General features: G+C 38.1%; 2 pseudogenes; one reads left to right on the top strand and one right to left on the bottom strand.

Moving 5' to 3' along the window:
• Positions 1 to 1,022: 1,022 nt before the first annotated feature.
• LOC140517451 (citrate synthase, mitochondrial-like) lies at positions 1,023 to 2,989 on the top strand (annotated as a pseudogene).
• Positions 2,990 to 16,582: 13,593 nt separating this feature from the next.
• Positions 16,583 to 18,423, bottom strand: LOC140517456 (dipeptidyl peptidase 8 pseudogene; annotated as a pseudogene).
• Between the last annotated feature and the right edge of the window lie 117 nt (positions 18,424 to 18,540).

The following is an 18,540-nucleotide window of genomic DNA, read 5'->3' on the forward strand; positions in this document are numbered from 1 at the left end:
AAGACTTTTCAGCGGAGGGAAAAAAAGGAGAAGTGAGAGAAAAACATGAAGTTTACTCTCATCACATTCCACTAAAGGAAGGAATAAAATGCACACTCACTTTGGTATGAAAACCTATCTTACAATACAGGAAAGTGGGGGAAAAAGGGATAAGCAGGGTGGGGGGGATGATGGAAAGGAGGGCAATGGGAGGAGGCAGCAATTCGAAGTCAACACTCTTGGGGAGGTTCAGGATCAAAAGAGAGAATAGAAGCAATGGGGGGCAGGATAGGATGGAGGAAAATATAGTTAGTCTTACCCAACATGACTATTATGGAAGTCATTTGCAAAACTACACAGATCTGGCCTATATTGAATTGCTTGCCTTCCAAAGGGAAGGGGTGGGGAGGGAGGGATGAAGAGAAGTTGGAACTCAAAGTTTGAGGAACAACTGTCAAGTACTGTGCTTGCTACTAGGAAATAAGAAATACAGGTAAAGGGGTATAGAGAGTTATCTGGCCCTACAGGACAAAAGAGAAGATGGGGACAAGGGAAGGGAGGGATGATAGAAAAGAGGGCAGATTGGTGATAGGGGCAATTAGAATGCTTGGTGTTTTTGGGTGGGGGAGGGGATAAATTTGGAGAAAATTTGGAACCCAAAATTTTGTGAAAATGAATGTTAAAAGTTAAATAAATTAATTAAAAAATAGTCTAATTCAAATGGTAAAAGAGGTCCAAAATTCTATGAGGAGAAGAATACCTTATAAAGCAAACTTGGGTGAATGGAAATGGAGGTCCAAAAGCTCACTGAAGAAAATAATTGCTTCAAAATTGGAATAGAATAACTGGAAGAGAAATTTATGAGAAATCAAGAAATTATAAAACAAAACCAAAAGAATGAAAAAATAGAAGACAATGTGAAATATCTCACTGAACAAACCACTGATCTGGAAAATAGATCCAGGAGAGGTAATTTAAAAATTATTGGACTACCTGACAGCCATGAGCAAAAAAGGAGGCTAGACATTATTTTTCAAGAAATTATGAGAGGACGCCAGTCTGGGTACTACCACAAGTTGGGTTCCACTTTCCCTCAACCACATACTTTCAACCTTGTTCACTCCTTGGAGCGACCTCAGGCTTTGGTTGCTGCCATAGGGCCCTTCCTCCCTCACTGCCCAGTGGCTCTCCAGGCTATCTGGCATGGCCTTACTGTGACTGCCCAGTTCCTTGGGGGCAAGAATACATCCTGTGTTGTTCTTGCTGACCAACGTTCCAGTGCTTCTGCAACAATTCTGAAGGACGTGCTCAGTGACATGATACCTAAGGAACAAACTAGGATCAAGAACTTCTGGGAGCAGCATGGCAAGACTGTAGTGGGGTAGATCATGGTGGACATGATATATGGTGGTATAAGGGGCATGAAAGTATTAATATATAAAACATCAGTTCTGGACCCTGGTGAGGGTATTTGTTTCCATGACTATAGTATCCCAGCATGCCAGAAGTTGTTCCCTAAGGTCAAGGGAGCAGAAGAACCCCTTTCCCAAGGGTTTATTCTGGCTGATTGTGACTGGACAAATTCCAGCTGAGAAACACTTGGCTCTCCAAGAATGGGCAAAATGAGATGCTCTGCCTTCCCATGTGGTCACCATGTTGGACAACTTCCCTACTAATCTGCATCCAATGTCTCAGCTCAGTGCAGCTATCACCACCTGCAACATTGAGAGTAACTTCAATCAGGCTTATTCTGAAGGCATCAATTGAGCCAGATACTGAGAGTTGATTCATGAAGACTATGTGGATCACATTAGCAAGCTACCTTGTGTTGCAGCAAAGATCTACCAGAATCTGTATCACTTAGACAGCAGCATTTGGATCTATAGACACCAAACTTGACTGGTCTCATAACTTCATCAACATATTGGGCTATGGTGATGCCCAGTTCATTGAGCTCATGATCTTATATACCTCACAATTCACAATAATCATAAGGGTGGCAATATAAGTGCCCACACTAGCTATGTGATGGGCAGAGTTCTTCTCGATTCCTATCTGTCCTTTATAGCTGCCATGAATGGACTCTCTGGGCCCCTCCATGGACTAGCCAGTCAGGAAGTATTTGTCTAACTGATGCAATTGCAGAAAGAAGTTGGCAAAGAGGTGGCTCATGAAAAACTGCATGATGCTATGGCCATGCTGTACTAAGAAAAACTTATCCACAACATACCTGTCAGGGGGAGTTTGCCCTGAAACATTGGCTGAATGATCTCATGTTTAAACTAGTCGCTCAACTCTGCAAGATTGTACCTTTTGGAACAGGGCAAATCCAAGAATCCTCAGTCCAACATAGATGCTGTAACAGCAAAGACCGCTGCATACACAGGAGGGCCTGCCACACTGGTTCTTTGATCTGCTTTTCTAAAAGGAAAGTAACTTTGAGGGGTCAAAAATCACTTTAATCAACAAAATATATCATTCACTTGGTTTGGGGCAAAAGTCAACAACCTGAACTTCAGAGAAAATAGAAACGGAAGTTACAAACAGAAAGACCAACAGACAGGGCTTCCAACTGTGATCATAGACAATACAGACATTATTATCAGAGAGAGAAGCACCAACATTTGCATTTTCAAAGCTGATGGGGTCTAGTGGCTACCCAGAGTCTTATCTGGCACATGAAACTTCTTCCAAAAAATAAGCCCCAAAGTAAAACCTCAACTCAGAGTGTATATATACCTTTCAGAGCCGGAGGTCACAACCCTTGCAATCCAGTGCCTCTTTAGAAATTTTGAAAAGGTATCTGAGTCCTGTTGATGGGCAGACAAGATCTTTCTTTTCCCCCAGCCACCATCAACCTTACATTAACATTACAAATGCTCACAGTGGAGTGCTTCTGCAGTACCATGTCAGGATAGAGATGAATTACTACACAGTTCTTTTTGGAGTTTCATGAGTGCTGGGGGTGTCAACACAGCTTATTTGGAGCAGAGCTCTGGGCTTCCCCTAGAGAGACCCAAATCTATGAGCACAGATGGCTTGGTGCAGTTATAAGCTCCAAGTCAAGGTAAAGATGAAGACTGTGCAGGGCAGGGAGGTGAAGAGAATGTCAATCAGAGTGAGGAGACTTTTAAGAGAGACAGTACAAACTATTTGTTTTTGTTTCAGAGGGCCTTTAAAGATTTTTCCTGTTGACCAGATAACTAGAACTTTCTGCATTATCTAGGCAGCATGGGCTTTTATTATTTTTACCTAAAGAAGACTCTTTTTTGGGAACGAAAAACACATTTTTAAAAAAAGTATGATTTTCTCAATACACCTTAAAAGGTTTTAAAATTGTTTCAATTTCTATTTTACCCTCTGGTTCTAGAACATCAGCATAGTTTTCCTTTATTTCTTTTATGTAAAGAATTTTATTAACAGGTGCGTGCAGTTTGTGGATTTTTTTTTAAATCAGGTGTACTTTTATATGAATTAAAAATGAGGTTCTTAAAAATATCAAATTGACCAGATATGAAATTGAAAGAATCCACAAATAGCCTCATGAAAGAGATCCTAAAAGGAAAACTCCTGACAATATTATAGCCAAATTCCAGAGGTCCCAGGTGAAGGAGAAAATATTGCTAGCAATCAGAAAGAAACAATTCAAGTGGAAGCACAATTAGGATCACACAAGATCTAGGAGCTTGTACATTAAGGGATGGGAGGGCTTGGAATATGATATTCCAAAGGTCAGAGGAGCAAGGATTAAAACCAAAATCACCTACCCAGAAGAACTGAGTATAATCAGTCAGGGGGAAAATGAATATTCAATGAAATAGAGGACTTTTAAGCATTCTTGATGAAAAAGACCAGAGCTGAATAGAAAATTTTACTTTCAAATATAAGACTGGAGAAGCACAAAAAGGTAAACAGGCAAGAGAAAACATTAAGGACTTATTAAAGTTGAACTTCTTACATTCCTAAATAAAAAGATGATATTTGTAACTCATGAGACCTTTCTCAGGATTAGAGTAGTTGGAGGGAATACATACATACACACACACACATATATACATACATACACACACACATATATGTTGATTAGTTGGTTGTTGTTCTTTGTTCTCAAAGAGGACCAAAATGACATCACTGTGATAAAGTCAAGTTTCAATGTATCAGATCAACGAGAGCTTGGAATGCTCTATCACAGAATGGACACAGATAGTCCATGTGAACATTTGGGGTGGATACTCTAAATTTGCATATCTTAGGTTTCCTTTGAGCTATTTCAATTCTGCTTTGCTCATAGAACACACCACCTTCTCTGATGTGTGCATGTCATGCTAAGAGGTCCTGTGCCAGTGTCTCCCATGTCACACAATCAATGCCGAAGTTCTTGAGAGAGTGTCCTTGCATTGCTTCTTCTGACCACCATGTCAGAACCTGCCCCATGTGAGTTCTCAGTGAAATAGTCTTTTTGCCAAGCATACATTTTGCATTTGAATAATGTGGTCAGCCCATCAGAGCTGTCTTTCTGAAGTGTACTTTGAATGCTTGGCAGTTTAGTTTGAGCAAAGACCTCAGTGATTGGTACCTTATCCTGCCAGGTGATCTTCAGAATTTTCCTAAGACAATTCAAATGGAAATGATTCAGTTTCCTGGCATGGCTCTTGTACACCATCCATGTTTAATAGGCATATAACTATAAGGTCAGTACAACAAACCTTCAGTTTGGTAGTCAGTCTAATACCTCTTCTCTCTCCTACTTTCCTCCAGAACCTCCCAAATACTGAGCTAGCTCTGGCAATGTCTGTGTCAACTTCATCATGAAAGTGTACATCCCTGGAAAGTACACTATCAAAGTAAGTGAATTTATCCACAGCATTCAAAATTTCCCCATTTGCCTGTGCTCCCACCATGAGGAACCCTGATGAGATCAAAGAAAAATTTTATGAAGACCTACAGATCATTATCACCAATATGCCAAAACAGGACAAACTTATAATTCTGGGTGATTTTAATGCTAGAGTAGGCTCTGACTACCATACTTGGCAGGGAGTCCTAGGAAAGAATGGAGCTGGAAACAGCAACAGCAATGGTCACTTACTACTGAAGACTTCTGCATCTCATATCCTTCTCATCACCAACACTGTTTTCCATTTACTTAAACACAACAAAAGGACATGGATGCATGCTCGCAGCAAACATTGACATTTAATAGACTATGTGATTGTAAGGAGAAGAGACAGACAAGGTGTGAGGGGAACAAAGGCAATGTGGGGTGCAGAGCGCTGAATTGATCACAGATGTATCCTTTCCAAGCTAAATATTCACATACATCCAAAGTGGTGCCCCCAAGGTAAAATAACTACTAGAAGAAATAATGTCAACTAATTAGAGCTCTCCTCTGAGAGTGAATAGTTAGTTGCTAATTTGGAGGGAAAGTTGAGCCCACACACAGTTGGCAACAGTGGAGCAGAAAAGGAGTGACCAGCTTTCAGAGCACTGCATTTGCTCACCTGGGTCAGAACACTTGCAAACACCAAGATTGGTTTGATGAAAATGATGGGAAAAGTCAGAAGAACACTCAGCAGAAGCTGCTAAATGAAAATGAGAACTCCACAGGATTTACCAGCAGGAAAAGAAGGCAGCATTTAATTCCATCAAAAGTAAAGTACAAGCAAAGCTTAGAGAGATGCAGGGTTTCTGACTCCATAAGAAGGTCGATGAAATCCAGTTTTATGTACATAGTAACAATCCAAAGTGCTTTTATGATTCCCTGAAGGCTATTTATAGACCCAAAGCCTATGGTGCATTACAACTACTTAGCACTGAGGGAGCCACATTGATTAGTGATAAGAACATGATCCTAGAGGGATGGACTGAACACTTCTATAGTGTTCTCAACAGACCATCATCAATCAACCCTGAGGCCACAGACTGCTTAGCTCAGGTTGAAGTCAATCCCCTCCTTAGGTGAACTTCCAAGTGAAGAAGAGGTTTTGAGTACCATTAGACTCCTTTCATGTGGCAAAACACCTGGTGCTGATTCTATTACAACTGAGATTTACAAAGTAGGAGGTCCATTTCTCATACAAAAACTGACTGAAATTTTACAGGTTATATGTAAAGAGAAGGTTATCCCCAGGAGTTCAAGGATGCCTCCATAGTCCATCTCTATAAAGGTAAAGGAAATAGATTGTCTTGCAACAATCACAGAGGGATATCTTTTTTAATACACATATTGGATGTGTCTGTATGTATATGCATGTATATATATGTGTGTGTGCATCTGTGCATATATGTGCATGTGTATGTGTGTATATATACATATACACACATATACATGCATGCATATATACATAGATACACATATATGTATATATCTATATCTATACATATATACACATATATGTACATATATATATAGAGAGAGAGAGAGCACACAAGGTGAGCTGAATAATAAGGGATGATGTCTAAAATAAAATTAAAGGGTGAGAGGAATGTACTGGGAGAAAGAGAAAGGGAGAGGTAGAATGGAGCAAATTATCTCACATAAAAGAGGCAAGAAAAAGCTTTTACAGTGGAGGTGAACAAGGGGAAGGTGAGAGGGAATGAGTGAACCTTATTCCTATCAGATTTGGCTGAAGGTCGGAAGAACATACACACTCAATTGGGTATGGAAATCTATCTTACCCTACAGGAAAGTAGAGAGCAAGGGGATATGGGGGATGATAGAAAAGAGGGCAAATGGGGGAGGGGTAATTAGAAGGAAACACTTTTGAGGTATAACAGGGTCAAAGGAGAAAATGGAATAAATGAGGGGGCAGGATAAGATGGAAGGAAATATAGTTAGTCTTTCACTATATGCCCGTTATGGAAGTGTTTTGCATAACTGCACATGTTTAATTTATATCAAATTTCTTGTTTTCTCAATGAAGGTGGGTAGGGAGGGAGGAAGGGGGAGAATGTTGAGCTCAAAGTTCTAAAAACAAATGTTAAGAATTGTTTTATATGCAACTGGGAAATAAGGTAAAAACAGGCCACAGGTGTGGAATAGAAATGTATCTTACCCGACAGGAAAATAGAAGGGAATGGCATAAGAGAAGGGGGTTGGGCATGATAGAAGGTAGGAAATATTGGGGAAAGGGGTGATCAGAAGGCTGTCTTGGGATGGGGAGAAGAAAGAGATGGGGAGAAAATCTGGAACTCAAAATCTTGTGGAAGTGAATGTTGAAAACTAAAAATTAATTTTAAAAAAAACCTTCCCCATTCTACTTCTCTCTTCCCGCTTCTCTCAGTGCATCTCTCTTCCTCACCTCTTCATTTTTTAGAGATTATCCTAACATAATTGTCTCATACTCACACCCTCTGTGTATTTACACTCCTTCTAACTTCCCTAATAATGATAAAGTTTTTCATGTATCATTTTCCCATATTGGAATGTAAAGAATAATAACACAGTTTTGCAAGAAATTGTTAAGGAAAATTGACTTGAAGTTCTGGAACAAGAAGGTAAAGTAGAAATAGAAAAAAAATCTACTGATCACCACCTGAAAGAGATCTCAGGAGTTAAACTTACATGAATACCATAGCCAAGTTTCAAAGTTCCCAGGTTAAGGAGAAAATATGGCAATCAAGAAGAAAAAAAGACAAGTTAATATCATGGGGCTACAATCAAGTTTATATAAAACTTAGCAGCCACTGTGTTGAAAGACTGTAGGTCTGGAAATATTATATTTTGTGGAGCAAAAGAACTGGGGTTATGACCAAGGGTAACTTACCCAGCAAAATTAATCATAATTCTGAATTTTAAAAAAATGGACATATAATGAATTGAAAAAAACTTTCAGGGATTTGTGACAATAAAAGCAGAATGAAAATTCAACCATTAGATGCAGGAGGAATATAAAGTAAACATTAAAGACAAATTAGAAGGGACTCAATAAGGTCAAAATGCTTCTATGTGAAAAGGTTACAAGTGCTTTTATGATTGTCGTCATTATTTGGGTAGTTTGAAAGAAAGGCTTGGACTGAGCTCTGTATGATGCGATTATTCTAAAAAATATAACAGTCTAGGGAAAGATGAAAAGGAATAACTATCTCATATAAATGAAGCATAAAAGAAAGAAATGATACAAAAGCAATAAGTGGGGAGGGGTCACTGATGGTGCCGGAACCTTACTCTCCTTGGAAATGAGTTAAAGAGGAAATACCATATACATTTAGAAGGATATGACATCTTTCTAAATTTAGGAAAACAGTGATGGGATAGGATAAGGAAGGGTCTTTTATAAGTGTGTTTAGATTAAGAATTAGGAGGAGAGAGTCTTAAAAGGAGAAACTCTTAGAAAGATAGGTAGATTAAAGTCGAGAGTTGGGGTAGAGGATAAGAGAAAGACTCTTAGAGGGCTGGGACGATTAAAGAATAAGAAGGTAAAGTAGCAGATAGCAGTAAATTAGACAAGTGAAGAGGGATAGGGCGTATAGGACAAGAATGATAGTGAGGAAAAATAGGAGGAAGGGAAATACACAACAGGTATTTATAGCTTAGAATGTGAGTGGAATGTATTTACCCATAAAACTGAAATCAATAGTAGAATGGATTAAAAATCTGAATGCAATAGTGTGTTACTTTCAGGAAACACAATAAAAATGAGCACCATATGCAGAGATAAAATAAAGGGTTGGAGTAGAGTTTATCATGTAAAAAAAAAGCAGAGGTAGTAATCATGATCTTAGACAAAGTTAAAGCTAAAATGATTTAATTAAAAGAGAAAAATAGAGAAAATACACTGCATCACCAATATTGCTCAATTTTTTAGACCATTTAAAGTAAATAGACAGTATAAAATACATGAGAGTATACCTGCTAAAACAGACACAGGAACTACATAAACAGATATATAAAACATTTTTTTTTTTAACACAAGAGAAAATGGTCTGCTTCATTCTATGATCCTATTCCATAGTTCTTTATCTGGATGTGGAAGGTATTTTGCCTCAAAAGTTCACTGGAATTTTTTTAGGTCCCTCCATTGCTGTGAAGGGCTAAGTCTAGCAGAAAAATTCTTTGCTCACTGTGTTACATTATTGCAATGTACAAAGTTCTCCTGTTTCTGCTCTTTTCACGTTCATATATGTCTTTCCACGCCCCTCTGAAGTCTTCCTGTTCATCATTTCTTATAGCACAATAGAATTTCATTATATTCATATACCATAACTTTTTCAGCCATTCCCCAATTGATGGGCATCCCCTCCATTTCCAGTTCTTGGACACCACAAAGAGAGCTGCTATACATATTTTTGTACATGTGGAACCCTTTCCCATTTTTATGATCTCTCTGAGATACAGTCCTAGAAGCAGTATTGCTAGACCAAAGGGTAAGCACATTTTTGTAGCCTTTTGGGCATAATTCCAAATGCTCTCCAGAATGGTTGGATCAGATCATAGCTCCACCAACAATGAATTAGTGTTTCAACTCTCCCTCATCTTCTCCAACATTTATCATCTTCCTGTTTTGTCATGTTAGCCAAACTGATATGTGTGATGTGATACCTCAGAATTGTTTTGATTTGCATCAATCTAATCAATAGTGATTTGGAGCATTGCTTCATATGACTATAGATAGTTTTAATTTCTACCTCTGAAAACTCCTTGTTCATACCCTGTGACCATTTGTTTATTGGGAATAATTTGTATTCTTGTACAACTGTCTTACAAAGATTCTGAGGATCACCTGGCAGGATAAGTTACCAGACACTGAAGTCCTTGCTTGAACTAAACTGTCAAGCATTCAAACTATGCTTCAGAGAGTGCAATTCTGATGGACTGCCTATGTTGTTCAAATACAAAATGTGAGCTTGCCAAAAAGGCTATTTTATGGAGAAATCACATTGGGCAATCAATCACATGGTGGTCAGAGGAATCGATATAAGGGGATTCTCAAGGTCTCTCTCAAGAACTTTGGATTTGACTGTGCAATATGCGAGGTATTAGCACAGGACAGCTCAGCGTGGCATGCCCACATCAGAAAGGTTGCTGTGCTCTATGAACAAAGCAGAACTGAGAAAGCACAAGTAAATGCAAGATTTGCAAATTTTGGGTATCCACTCCAAATATTTGCACAGTTGATCTGTGACTAACCTGTGGTAGAGCATTCCAAGCTCATATGTGATCTGATCAGCCACAGTTAGACACACTGAAATTTCACTTTATCATGGTGATGTCATTTTGATCCTCTTCAAGACTGAAGGACAACAACCAACGAACCAATAATATATTTTGGAAATGATGCCTTTATCACAGACACAAGTTGCAAAAATTCTTTTCCAGTTTTCTGCTTCCCTACTAATCTTGGTTGCATTGAGTTTGTGCAAAAACTTTTCAATTTAATGTAATCAAAATAATTCATTTTGCATTTCATTAGGTTCTTTATCTCATATTAGTCAAAAATTTATCCATTCTCCATAAATCTGATGAATACACTATTTCTTGCCCCCTTAATGTTTTTATAGTGTCAGTCTTTATACCTAGATCATGTATCCCTTTGGACTTTCTTCTTGTGTACAGTGTCAGCCATTGGGCTATGCCAAGCTTCCACCACACTGTTATCTGATTTTCCCAGCAATTTTTGCCAAACAGTGAGTTCTTATCCCAGAAACTGGGATCTTTTGCTTTATCAAACAGTAGATTGCTATATTCATTGACTACTGTGCCTTGAGTACCTAACCTATTACACTGGTCTACCCTTGTATTTCTTAGCCAGTACCTAGTGGTTTTGATGATTGCTGTTTTATAATACAATTTGAGATCTGATAGGGCTAGGCCACCTTCCCTTGCATTTCTTTTCATTACTTCCCTTGATATTCTAGAGCTTTTATTCTTCCAGATGAATTTTGACATTATTTTTTCTAGGTCTAGAAAATAATTATTTGGTAGTCCAATTGGTATGACAGTGAACAGGTAAATTAATTTAGATAGGATTGTCATTTTTGTTATATTAGCTCTACCTACTCACGAACAACTGATGTTTTTCCAATTAATCAGATCTGACTTTATTTGTGTGAAAAGTGTTTTTTAATTGTGGCCGTATAGTTCCTGGGTTTGTGTTGGCAGGTAGACTCCCAGATATTTTAGAGTGTTTACTGTAGCTTTAAATTGGATTTCTCTTTCTATCTCTTGCTGTTGGACATTGTTAGAAATATATAAAAATGCAGATGATTTATGTGGGTTTATTTTATAACCTGCAACTTTGCCAAAGTTCTATATTATTTCAAGTTGTTTTTTATTTGATTCTATGGGATTCTCTAAGTATAGCATCATATCATCTGGAGAGAATGATAACTTAGTTTCTTCTTTACTGATTCTTATTCCTTCCATTTCTTTTTCTTCTCTTATTGCTAAAGCTAAAATTTCTAGTACCATATTGAATAACAGTGGTGATAATGAACACCCTGATCTTATTGGAAATCCATCCAGCCTATCTCCATAACATATAATGCTTGCTGATGGTTTTAAGTAGATACTGCTTATTATTTTATGCAAGGCTCCATTTGTTCCTATATTCTCCAGTGTTCTCAATAGGAATGGGTGTTGTATTTTGTCAAAAGCTTTTGCTGCATCTATTGAGATAACAATATGGTTTTTGTTAGTTATGTCATTGATGTGATAAATAATGCTGATAGCTTCCCTAATATTGAACCAGTCCTGTATCACTGGTATAAATCCTACCTGGTCTTAATGTATTATTCTCATGATAAGTTACTGTACTTCTTTTGCTAATAACATTTAAAATCTTTGCATCTATATTCATTAGAGAAATTGGTCTATAATTTTCTTTTTCTGTTTTGGCTCTTCCTCATTCAGGTATCAGAACCATATTTGTATCATAAAAAGAATTTGGTAGGACTCTTTCTTCGGCAATTTTCACAGACAGTCTATATGGTATTGGAATTAACTGTTCTTTAAATGTTTGATAGAATTCACTTGCAAATACATTTGGCCCTGGAGATTTTTTTCCTAGGGAGTTCATTGATGGCTTGTTCAATTTCTTTTTCAACTTCCTCTTCTGTTAATCTGGGCACTTTATTTTTTTTAAATAATCATCCATCTCATTTAGATTGTCAGACTTATGGGCATATAGTTGGGGAAAGTAATTTCTAATTATTGTTTTAATTTCCTCCTCTTTGGAGGTGAGTTCACCCTTTTCATTTTTGATATTGGTAATTTGGTTTTCTTCTTTCTCTTTGTAATCAAATTGACTATAGGTCTATCAATTTTTTATTTCATAAAACCAACTCTCAGTTTTATTTATTAGTTCGATAGTTTTCTTGATTTCAGTCTTATTAACATCTCCTTTGGTTTTCAGCATTTCTAATTTGGTATTTACTTGGGGATTTTCAATTTGTTCTTTTTCTAGCTTTTTCAGCTGCATGGCCAATTCATTGATCTTCTCTTTCTCTATTTTACTCATGTAGGTATTCAATGATATAAAACTTCCCCTAAGAATTGCTTTTGCAGTATCCTATAAGTTTTGGTAGGTTGTTTCATTATTGTCATTCTCTTGAAGTTGTGTATTGTTTCTATGATTTGTTGTTTAACCCACTGATTCTTTCAGATTAGATTATTTAGTTTCCAATTAATTTTTGGTCTATCTTTTCGTAGCCTTTTATTACCTATATTTTTAATTGCATTATGATATGAGAAGGATTTGTTTACTATCTCCGCCTTTCTGTACTGGATTGTGAGAACTTTATGGTCTACTACGGTCAATTTTTTGTATATGTGACATGTACTGATGAGAAAAAGTATATTCCTTTCTATCCCCATTCAATTTTCTCCAGAGATCAAATTTCATTCAGAGATGTGAGGCTAGATTTATCAAATTCAGAGAGGGGGAGTTTGACATCCCCCACTGGTATAGTTTTGCTGTCTGTTTCTTCCTGCAACTCCCTTAACTTCTCCTCTAAGAATTTAGATGCTATATCACTTGGTGAATATATGTTTAGTGATGATAGTGCTTCCATGTCTAGGGTGCCTTTTAGGAGGATATAGTTTCCTTCCTTATCTCTTCTTATTAGGTCTATTCTTACTTATGCTTTGTCTGAGATTAGAATTGCTACCCCTGCTTTTTTTTTTTACATCAGCTGATTCTGCCCCAACTTTTTACTTTTACCCTGTGTGCATCCCCCTGTTTTAAATGTGTTTCTTGTAAACACCATATTGTCTGCTTGTAGTTTTTAATCCATTCTGCTCTCCACCTCCATTTTATGGGAGAGTTCATCCCATTCACATTCGCAGTTATGATTACTATCTGTGTCTTACTCTCCATCCTATTTCCCCTCATTTATGCTTTTAGTTCTTCCTTCTTCCTTCCCCTTCTCAATAGTTTTAATTTTTGGTTACTGCCTCCCTCAGTCTTCTCTGCCTTCTAACAGGCCCCTCCCTTTATTTCCTCTTTTCCTTTACTTCTTCTTCCCTCTCTTTTAGCCTCCCCTCCTTTTTCTTTCCCTTTCTCTTCCTATTGCCTATAGAGCTAGTTAGATTTCTATACTTCACTGAGTTTATTATTCCTTCCTTGAACCAAATCAGATGAAAGGAAATCTCAAACAATGCTCACCTACCTCCCCTCTTTTCCTCTACGGTATTATATTTTTGTGCCTCTTCCTGAGATGTAATTTACCTTTCTCTGCCTCCTCCTTTTTCACATCTCCCATTAAAATCCCTTCACACCCTTAAAACACATTTTTTATCATCACATCAGTTAATTTATATCCACTCCTTCAATCTATCTTTCTACCTACCTACCTACCTACCTACGTTTCTTTCTTTCTTCCTTCCTTTCTTTCTTTCTTTCTTTCTTTCTTTCTTTCTTTCTTTCTTTCTTTCTTTCTTTCTTTCTTTCTTTCTTCCTTCCTTCCTTCCTTCCTTCCTTCCTTCCTTCCTTCCTTCCTTCCTTTCTTTCTTTCTTTCATTCTTTCTTTCTTTCTTTCTTTCTTTCTTTCTTTCTTTCTTTCTATCCTTTTTAAATAGCATAATAAATATACAATTCTCAAAATTAACACGTATCATCTTCCCTTATAGGAATGTAAATAGTTTGCCCATATTGGATAACAAGTTGTTTTTTCTCCTGTTTACCTTTTTATGCCTTTTTTGAGTCTTAAATTTGAAGATTAAATTTTCTACTGAGCGCTGGCCTTTTCATTAGGAAGGTCTGGAAATCCCTTATTTCTTTGAATGTTCATCCCCTTGCCTGAAATATTATGCTCAGTTTTGCTAGGTAATTGATCCTTGGTTACAGTCCCAATTCTTTTGCTTTATAGAATATCATATTTCCATCCCTCTGATCTTTTAACGTAGAAGCTTCAAGGTCCTGCGTGATCCTGACTATAGCTCCTCGATATCTGAATTGTTTCTTTCTGACTGATTGTAGTATTTTCTCCTTCACTTGATGGTTCTGGAATTTGGCAATGATATTCTTTGGTGTTTTCAGTTTGGGAGCCCTTTCAGGAGGTGAATGGTGGACTCTTTTAATGACGATTTTGCCCCCTGAATCTAGGACCTCAGGGCAGTTTTTGATGATTTCTTAAGGGATAATGTCCAGCCTCTTTTTTCATCAGCATTTCAGTAAACCAATAATTCTTAAATTTTCTCTCCTGGATCTATTTTCTAGATCAGTTGTTTTTCCAATGAGATATTTTACATTTTCTTCTTTCTTTTCATTCTTTAGATTCGGTTTGTCTGGTTCTTGATATCTCATGGAGACATTAGCTTCTATTTGCCCAATTCTAATTTTTATCAAATTGTTTTCTTCAGTTAACTTTTGCATCTACTTGTCCATTTGTCCAATTTTCCCAGTTAGGTTGTGTGCTTCCTTTTCCATTAGTCCAATTTTCCTTTTAAATTCTTCTGTGACTTCTTTTTTACTATTTTTAAAATCATTGGATAGTTTTTCTTCCACTTCCCTAATTTAGCTTTTAAAATTCTTCTTGAGCTTTTCTAAGAATGTTCTTTGGGTCTGAGACCAATTCATATTCCCTTCTGAAGCTTCAGATGCGAGTAGTGAGTCAATACTGACCTTTTTGATATGTCTATTTTGGTCATTGTCCCCATAAAAAAGATTCTATGGTCTTATCTTTTCTGGTTTGCTTCTTGCTCCCAAGTACCCTCCAAACAATGTAAAAACTACCTCAGAACTGTTTTAGAAATAGGAAAGCAGCTTACCATGAGAGTACAAAAGGTCTGTCTCATTGCAGTGTGAGGGGAGTGAAATCTGGGAGCAGGAGCAGCCAGCATCATGGTAAGGGGCCTGTAGCAAAGCCACAAACCCTAAGCCACTCATCAGTGAGGTCCCCACTCTTGTGCAAGCCAGAAGCTATCAGACAAGCCAGTAGTCTGTGCAGCACAGCAAGACATTACCTTAGTGGTCCACCCCCAGAATAGGCCACCAATGATGCCTCATCCCCATTTATGACCAATAGTGAGGCCCCATACCTGGGGATGGCCAGCAGTGAAACCACACACCTGGGATCACCTAACAGTGAGATCATACCCCGGGGGCCAGCCAACAGCAAAATCTCTCACCAGAGCTAGCCAACAGAGAAATCCTATTTCCACAGAAACCCAGCAGCAAGATCCCACCCCACTGGGGCAGACCAGCAGCAAAACACCAAAAGGGAACCCATGGGAAGTTACCAGTACAAGCCAACAGGGAGATTCCCCCTCTGTAATGGCAATTTAAATGGGAAGATCTTTCCCATTCATTAAAAGGCCCATGTGACCTGCCTGGGTCACATGGAAGTCTGAGTGACATGGAGCCTGTGGTGGGAGGAGTTTGTTGAATTGGTGGAGCAGAAAGGATTGGAGCAGAAAGTAAGTCATACTAGTCAGATCTGGGAGAGAGGAGAAAGCAGGCAACTGGCTGTGGGTGGGAGGGCATTTTGCTTGAGGTGTTCATTTGTGGGAAAGGCTGATAATGTGTATAGACTTCTTGGTTACTGTGATTGATTTCTTTGTTGCTATGATGGATATGGCTTTCTGATGTTGTAATTTTGCTTTCTGGTATGTGAATAAATGTTTTTCTTCTGCCTTCTATATGGAGAGTCTGGTATACTTTAAGATTCAGAACTACACTGACATACTCATAGTCACCATCAGTGCTGTGAATATTGCCTTGGTGATATACCTTCCAATACAAGCCAACAGGTAGGTCCTGAGGCTCAGTGATAGCTAGCAGCAAGACCCAGAGATTCAGTACAAGATGCTTGGCACAGTGCAGGAACAGAGCTCAACCCTCACATAAAGAAACCAACTTTCAAAATAGGCAGAAAAAAATGGGTAAAAACAACAACAATAATAATGAACTTGACTATAGAGAGTTACTATGGTGACAGGGAGGATCAAGGCAAAACTTAGAAGAGGACAACAGTGTCAAAATGATTCCATGTGAAACATCAAAGAAAAATAATTTGGTTTCAGGGTCAAAAAGAATTCCTGGAAGAGCTTTGAAAGGATTTGAAAAAGCAAATTAGCCAAGTACAAGAAAAATTGAGAAATAAAATAAGAGTAATACAAGAGAATCATATAAAAACCAACAGCATGGAAAAAGATATACAAAATTCATAGAAGAGAATAATTCCTTAAAAAATAGTATTGGTCAATCATGTGCTTGTAAAGGGACACACAGTGTGGATTCTTATGGTTACTGTATTTATTTATAAATAAATCACAATGCTGGCTAATGCAGCAGGAATGAGAGTAGCCATGATCTGTTAACCTTGTCACCTCTCCAGGATTGTCATAGCTCACCACATACAAGTGATACTCTAAGGGCAGTGTTTGGTGCCTTCAAAATATACCAGCTCCTGTACTTCATCAACTTGGATATTAGATTCATACCAGCCAAGCACTTCCCATTCATCACTTGTAATTGCTACTTATTCCTTGACTGAGCACTTGAAATCACTTGTGGCAGGTAATCTTTGGATCATTTATACTTGCTCTTCTTTAAAATGGACTTGATTTTATACAGATATCAGAAACTTCTTTTGCATTCTCAAGCAAAAATAAACTCCATTTCATCTTCATGACTTTGGGGAAAAACATAAAAGATATCATGAATATTTATCCAGATGTCTGTTGTTTCTTCATAAATAATGAATGGTGCCACATCTATTAGTTTCTGTCCTTCCGTCGCATCATCTTCTACTGGGATAAATAATGAAGGGGATATTAACACTATCTCTAGTCAGGTTTGAGAATAATCTAGTAGGATGGACCAAGCATATTTTCCCTCTAGAGTCCATCCAGCCTGGGCAATATACTCAACTCCTTCAAACAGAACCTCGAAGGATTGTACTAGTTCCTTATTCACCACATCTGTAATCCTTCCTTCTGCATCAATCATTACTTCTGACATCTTAAAAGTAACTTTTGGATCTACTGTGCCTGTTTTGGGATATCTGAATGAATCTGTCCTTCTAGTCTCTAATATAGGTGATGTAACATGAATAATTTCCACTTTTGATTCATCATTTTCTTCATATAGAATTCAAAGAACTTTTCCTTCATTGGGAGTTGGTTCTGCCTCTGGACACCACCAATAACCAGAATATCTATCAAATTCTTCCTGAAGCACAAAAGTAGCAACCTCAGCATATCTTGGGTCCTCTTCCATATTAGAAAGCTCATTGTGCACATAGGTGGGCCTCCTTTCTTCCCCAGTTACAATGTTCGCTATCCAGATGTCATTGCTATGGATGAAAACAATCCAGTTTGGATCAGCAGGGCAGTTTTGGATCCATCCTTATGTTGGGGCAACTGGTCTCCACTAAATTGGGTCTTAAGGGTTGTCGAGTAAATCCATGTGGGCCTCCATCTTTTACATGGCAAATTCCGCTACCAGCTTGAACAAAAATGTTCCACTATCCTAGTGATAATCATAAGAAGCGAGTCCAATTGTTCCAATGTATTTTCTTTCTCTTAATAATTCTTCTTCTCAAGAATACATTCCATAGTCCAGGGTTGCCTGAAAAAGATCTAAGAGTAGCTTCCAAGAGAGCATTAAAACTGCTGCTTTGTTGATGGTTTTGGGAATTTCTCACCAGAGATGGCAAGGTAATAGACCCTGTCTGAATGAGGCCCATATAGATCATTCTTCTCTACAAACATAAAGTCATGTGGTGCCTTAACCATCATGTAGTCATGGCATTTCCTGGTATCTGCAAGCAGTTTCTTAATCTGACTCCAGGAATATCTCTCAACATAAATGGCTGCAATTTAGGCTGTTCTTGTGATTCAACATTGTCCTCACACTCTGCAGTTCAAAGATTTCAACATGTAGCTTTTCAGTTTCCATTGCTGCTGCTATGTTGCATTTTTCTTTCCCTCAGCCCCGTCCAGACGGCTGATCCCAAGGCACCCTACATACAGGGCCACTGCTGCTTCATGCTGTGCCCCATCCTCCCTAGACTTCAGTACAGGCTTCAGCCACCGTCCCGGTGCCCAGCAGCTCCTTAGCTGCTGGCGGGCAGGCAGGCGACACTGGTGAATGTGGCTCCAGGCAGTGGTGGCTCCCA

The sequence above is a fragment of the Notamacropus eugenii genome, chromosome 1 (genome assembly GCF_028372415.1).
Source record: "Notamacropus eugenii isolate mMacEug1 chromosome 1, mMacEug1.pri_v2, whole genome shotgun sequence".
In the NCBI taxonomy this organism is placed as follows: Eukaryota; Metazoa; Chordata; class Mammalia; order Diprotodontia; family Macropodidae; genus Notamacropus; species Notamacropus eugenii.